Here is a 7085-nt window from a genome sequence, read left to right as displayed (position 1 = left end):
AGAGTTGGTTTTCTCCAAAGCTATAACAAAAGTAATATGATCTACACACATTATTCAGTAACATGATTCGAGCTGGAATCAAACGGCTGTAAAACAAACTAGTTAACAACACCACAAGGTATGTGTCCTATATTTTAAAACAATAAACAAAAGCTATAGAAGTTTATTATAATTCAACCTCACAGTTTATTAATATAGCTTCAGTGTGTAAATATACTAGACTGAGCCCCCTCCCCCCCACCTGCCACCTCTCTAGCTAAACCTTCCATTCACACAAAACAACAACAACATCAAATGCAATTCAAGTCACCATACAGGTTTTATATCATTTACTCATCTGTGTCAAGGTTCTTTGTTCTACATATATTTTGAAACAATGGGTATCACTCCCTCTCTATACACTCTATATATGTGTGTGTACATATATATATATATAGTGAAGGCGCATGGTTCAGTAGTCAGAGCATTGTGCTTACAAATGTGAAGGCTGCATTGTGTTCTTGAGCAAGACACTTTATTTCATGTTGCTGCAGTTCACTCAACTGTAGAAATGAGCTTTGGTGTCACTGGTAACAAGCTGTATTGGGCTTTACCTTTCCCATGGATGACATCCGCAGCATGGAGAGGGGAGGCTGGTATGCACAGGAGACTGCTGGTCTTCTATAAACATCTTCAGAGGGGAAATTTCCAGGTGCAATCCCATGATCATTATATATAAAGGGAGTCTTTACCCTTTATATATGTATAAATGTGTGTGTGTGTGTGATTATATATATATATATATATATACCCACCTATGCATCATTCTTAATGTACATATACTGTTCAAGGCCAGTTACTGAAGCATTTGTCCTGAGATAACATCTCCCATAGATGTTCTGTGTTAAAAACACAATATTAGCAGGCGATGAGTGTTCATCCCAGTAGCAATCATTGTGAATGACAGATGCATTCCAGCCTTTACAATGGCATGTACTAACAGCCAGCTCTGACAAGAATTCTTTGCCTTTCATACAAGAAACAGTAAATAAAACATTCACTGATGTTGCAAATTGCTGCTGGGCTGAATAAAAATCCAATCAACACAATTACGCAGAAGCAGTTGTATACTGTCAACTTAATTTGACAGTCCCAATAAGGGAAACATACTGCTATTTAGCCCTAGGAAGCTGGACCGCTTCCTGTTGGCCTTGACACATTTCCTGTGTCCTTATATTTGCGAGGGGTAGACAAGCACCCCCACCCAGCCTAGTGTGCATTCAGGGACATGTTTCTGAGTCATTGTTCATCATCAGCCTGAAGTAGCATGACCAGCTCGCTGAAGATGCTTTTCAAACCCCCAAATTACGCAGCATTTGATTAAATTAGCCATCTATATATCATATTTAGTGTCTAATACATAGCTGATAGGTTGTGTATTGTATTGTATTACTGCAGTAGCTGTCTTTCAGGGAAAGAGGGAGAGTCAAAAAATAGTGTATCTAAGACAACAACCAACTATAACAGAAACTTTCTTAAGAGATGATGAAGACAAAAAAAAAACCATCTGTGGTTAATTGATCAGCTAGAAATAACAGTTAAAAAGAAAATGAAAATATCAGTCAAAATGACAGAACACAAATCATTTGTGAAAGATATGTAGGCATAAATATTGATATTGAAAGGTTAGGGGAAACAAGAAATAAGGTCATATATTACCTGAAAGAGGAAGGCAGATTAGGTTGAAATAAATGAAAAGACTTAATTTAGGAGAAGGAAGAAGAAATTTCATTATAACTTGACATTGTTTCTGCTTAAACATAAGAGAGAATGTGTGTGTGTGGGTGAGTGTATTTTGATATATCTCTATGTATACACTGGCGTACAGGCACATGGTTCAGTAGTTAGGGCATTCAGCTCATGATCATGAGGTTGTGAGTTCAATTTGTGGCAATGTGTTGTGTCCTTGAGCAAGACACTTTATTTCACATTGCTCCAGTCCTCTCAGCTGGTAAAAATGAGTTGTACCTGTAATTCAAAATGCCAGCCTTGTGACACTGTGTCATGTTAAATCTCCCTGAGAACTATGTCAAGGGAACATGTGTCTGTGGAATACTCAACCATATACACATGAATTTCATGAGCAGGCTGTTCGATTGATTGGATCAACTGAAACCCTTGTTGTAACCGATGGAGTACCAGTTACACTGAGTGAATGAACAAATCTAGGTGTAGATGGGTGCAGAGAAGTAAGCAACCACTTATAAAAACATTCCCTGAGACAGGAGAGTCCTTTTGAGATGGAGAATAAAGATCTCTAATTGCTTAAATAGACAACCTAATGGCATAATTCTGGGTTCAGTCCCACTACTATAGCCTAGGGTCGACCATGTTCAGATAGTGAACATTTTTATGTAATCTGTGTGCATCTTTGTTTCCCCCACTGCTTCACAACTGATGTTGGTGTGTTTATGTCCCTGTAGCTAAAGGAGTTTTGCGAAAAAAAACTGGTAGGAAAAGGATCAGGCTTTACAAAAATTATACGGGTCAATTCATTCGACTAAACTTCTACAAGGTGGTGCCCCAGCATCGCTGCAGTCTAATGAATGAAACAAGTAAAAGATAAAAGGTGGAGGCATAGTTGTACAATAAGAAGTTTGCTTCCCAACAAAATGGTTCTGGGTTCAGTCCTACTGTGTGGCACCCTGGGCAAGCATCTTCTGCTATAGCCTCAGGCCGACCAAATCCTTGTGAGTAGATTTTGGTAGACAGAAACTGAAAGAAATTAAGGCGGCGAGCTGGCAGAATCGTTAGCACGCTGGGCGAAATACTTAGCGGTATTTATTCTGGCATTACGTTCTGAGTTCAAATTCCGCTGAGGTCAACTTTGCCTTTCATCCTTTCGGGGTCGATAAATTAAGTACCAGTTACGCACTGGGGTCGATGTAATCGACTTAATCCCTTTGTCTATCCTTGCTTGTCCCCTCTATGTTTAGCCCCTTGTGGGCAATAACGAAATAAGAAACTGAAAGAAATTAATTGTGTATTTATATATATATATGTATATATATATATATATATATCTGTATGTGAATAAATACTTTAAAAAAAAAAAGTGCTAAAAAAATGTTTGTTTGACTAAAATTCTTCAAGGCAGTGCCCCAACATGGCCGCAGTCTAATAACCGAGACAAGTAAAAGATAAATGAATAATGTCTAAGATTAAATCAAACAAGAGTGAAGTTAAGTTTGAATGACAGAACGAAGGACAGTGACGAAAGAGTAACTTCCATGAGGATAAGAGAGATTGTCACTCTTATGATATTCTTGCCATTGAACAATGATTGGCAGTGCTAATCAGTGGCTCATCATAAATGAATTATGGGATAGCAACACTACGCAGTGACATGTATAAATACGAGGTTATTACCAATTCAAATATGTTTGAATAGTTTAGGGTGTAAAAATGTAGGACAGACTGCCATTGAGTAGTTTTTCATAATAGTTTTATTATAATATTATTATTATTATTAACATAATAATTTGATGCCAATATACTGCATATTTGATCATATGCTGTCATTCTAATACACAGTTTTATGTGACAGTCGGTGGCGAATACTATATCTTGTTTATAATGTTTTTGATTGTAAGTTATAACAAATATTATTCTTTATTAAGTAAGAAGCTATGATGATAATCTCGTCACTTATAACTTAATTATAAGTATTCATCACTAAGCATAACTCTTAATTCAGGCTGCGTAAATGTTATAATGAATTATACACATCAAGACGCTGAACGTGCGTTCAATATATGCATGTATGTTGAAGATGTGGATTCATGTTCTTTTGACCGTTACATAAAAAAAAATAGTTTCATAAATACTTGTTGGATTTGAGTATTGAACATGGCATAAAGATTAGCTGATACTCAAAAGGGTGAGTGTCATGGATTTGATTGACAACCCAACTATCACTGGAGAGTTTCCCCAAAACCAGGGTTTTTATAACTGCTCATACACGAATTCTAGAACCATACATTGTGAAAAATTTCTTTGATGAAAGTTCAGAATTCGTATATGGGCAGTAATTTTTAACCAATGAGAAATCAACAATTTCTCCTGTCTGGGCAAACGAACCTATGTTCTCTCTCCGCCTCTTATCAGTTTGCTACAACAGTATATTGGTATCAAATTTTGGCACAAGGCAGTAAATTTGGGGGAGTGGGTAGGTGGAGCACAGCAACCCCAGTGCCCAACTGATACTTTTCCATTGACCCCAGAAGGATGAAAGACAAGGTTGACCATGGCAGTATTTGAACTTAAAGCATAAAGATGGATGAAATGCTACTCAGCATTTTATCTGGCATGCTAACTTTTCTGCCAGCTTTGTCACCTTCGATGCACTGTATATTACAAATGGAAAATTGTGTTATGGTCTTTGTCGGATAAGAAAAATAATTGCATTGATCAGTCATAAAGTTTACTAGTTTAGATCTGATAAGTTAAGAATGAGTTATTTCTAAGATGCTGGCATCTTATAATCAATTCATTACATTTGGTTTAATTTTACTAATGTGAAATGCCTCAGATGCACAGAGCCGAGCCCACACCAACCACTACCCACTTTATATGACTGTGCATTGCCTATGATGGACCAAACAATTTTATATTCAATGTTAATATGAGAGAATGTACATATTTAGCTAAGGATGTACTACTAGCCTTATTTTTTTATGTCAAGATGTAAATTTATGATTATCACAATGAAATTTAAATGTGGAAGAGGAAACACTGTTATAAGCATTCTTTATCAAATGTAGGAGAGTTTTCCTTTAGGCATTGATCATTGACTGGACACTGATTTACTTTGAAAGTTACATAAAGCAAGGTTAGTTTGATTATTGGGTGATGTAATGGGTCCAGCTCTACCATCGTTAGTAGTTCTATTATTAAAATTAAGTGCATCAATACATTATTTGCATTACTTATGTATTGTGGTTATTTGAATGGCTAAGTACCACACTACTACGAGGCTGGTCAATGCCTACAGTGTTATTAGTTGTATGATTTACTCTACCACATTTAAATTAATGCGATATATTTAGCACGGTGGAGTAAACCAGTTTGACCATGTGTCTATTGAAAATTTGATGATATGAGCTGGCTGTGAAGGGTTTATCTGAAGATTGGAAAAACTTTCTAGCCACATCTGAAGCAACATTTAAACTAGGGTGGTGGTGTTGAGTCACAAAACATGTTTATTGAATCTATTTTTATTTCTGAACTTATTTTCATGAGGTAAAAAGTAATTTGGTTATTATTTGCGTATCCTGCCTTACAATAATATGGCTACTAATCTCATTCATATTATCTTATTTCCTCATAATATTAGCTACAATTACTGGGATATTATTATAATAATTATTGTTGTTGTTGTTATTATTATTATTATGAGTAAGGTGTTTAGCGTTGATTCAAAATTATAATGCAAACTCATGCTTTACATTAGAGATCTTATTTCTTTTCAGTTACATCATGCTTATCACAGGGGTTGCCCTTATTAACATCATTAGGGTCAAACAGAGCATATAACTGTAATTGTTTTTGTTAGTGCCTAGAAGTATTTTATTGTTGAAATTTGGTGCCACCAGTGTTAACTATTAAACTATCACCATTATCATTAATTCTTTCAACAATTGTAATAGTTTTGTTTGTTTCCACTTTTTCCCATCATATTATTTATCTAGAGATAACCTTAACAAGTGATGTAATCACACTGCTAACACAATAGAACATGGTATTAACTTATAAAAAAACCTTTAATATACTTTATAGTGTTACTATGGCTGTATAACAAAAGACCACGTCCCTACAAGTCATCAAATTATTTATGCTATAAGGACTAGAATTTTTTTTAGTTGTTCTTTTTATTTTTTGCATGTGTCTCATAAAGCTTTCTAAATTTGATGAAGGGCCCTGCTTGAATTGTCTTATCTTTCCTCTTCCTCACAGCAAAGGATCTAAAAAAGGCTTGTCAGTCTGCCTCATGGTCCCAGCAGACAAAATGGAAAAGGATAAAGAAGATGCAATGGATCAGTCACTTTGACATGCGGGGCTACCCTGGTAGCAGTAAGCAGGGATGTGGCCCAAGGGCCAAGAATACAGGAGCTCTTCATTGCCACAAGCTTGACCACAAACCTGTCAAAGAGTGGCCAACATTTTGACAGTTTGAAGGCGGCGGGCTGGCAGAAACGTTAGCACACCGGGCAAAATGCTTAGTGGTATTTCATCTGTCTTGGACATTCTGAGTTCAAATTCCATCAAGGTCAACATTGCCTTTCATCCTTTTGGGGTTGATGAATTAAGTACCAGTTGCATACTGGGGTCGATCTAATCAACCAGCTCCCTCCCCAAAAATCTCAGGCTTTGTGCCTAGAGCAGAAAGGAATATTTTGACAGTTTTCTCTTTCAGCCTGATGAGCAGCGGAACCTGGGCTGGTAGCTGAACACACCAAGTTGATGCTGGAGGTGTCATAGCATGTAGCGTACCAGATGAAGGGCCAACCACCAAGCAATTTTATATTCAATGCTATTATCAGTGAGAGAACTTACATATTTAGCTAAGGATGTACTAACAGTCTTATTTTTTTATGTCTAAATATAGATTTATGATTATTCCAACAAATTTTAGATATGGAAGAGGAAGCACCGATATAAATGTTCTTTACCAAGTGCAATAAAGTTTTCCTTTAGGCATTGGGTATTGATTGGATGCAGTGATGTATTTTGAAAAATTACTTTATTTTCTACATTTCTCATTTGTTTTATTATACTAATATTACTTTTGAATTATATTACTGAAATTCCCTTCCATTTGTCAGACAGTTGTCTTATTTTACATTAATCTAATTATTATTGTCTTCCATAATTTTTAACATTCTATTTAAATACTGATTTTGTATTCTTGAAGTGTTACATAAAGATTTTAGTATTTAACAAAGATTTTCTTTCGCCCGAGGATGTAGCTTAATTTCTGCATTGCTTTAAAAGATTTTTTGTATTAATGCAGACATGTAAGTAATTCATTTATTATTAAATATAAT

The sequence above is a fragment of the Octopus bimaculoides genome, chromosome 29 (genome assembly GCF_001194135.2).
Source record: "Octopus bimaculoides isolate UCB-OBI-ISO-001 chromosome 29, ASM119413v2, whole genome shotgun sequence".
In the NCBI taxonomy this organism is placed as follows: Eukaryota; Metazoa; Mollusca; class Cephalopoda; order Octopoda; family Octopodidae; genus Octopus; species Octopus bimaculoides.
The sequence above is the reverse complement of the archived record's forward strand: the minus strand, read 5'-3'. Positions refer to the sequence as shown.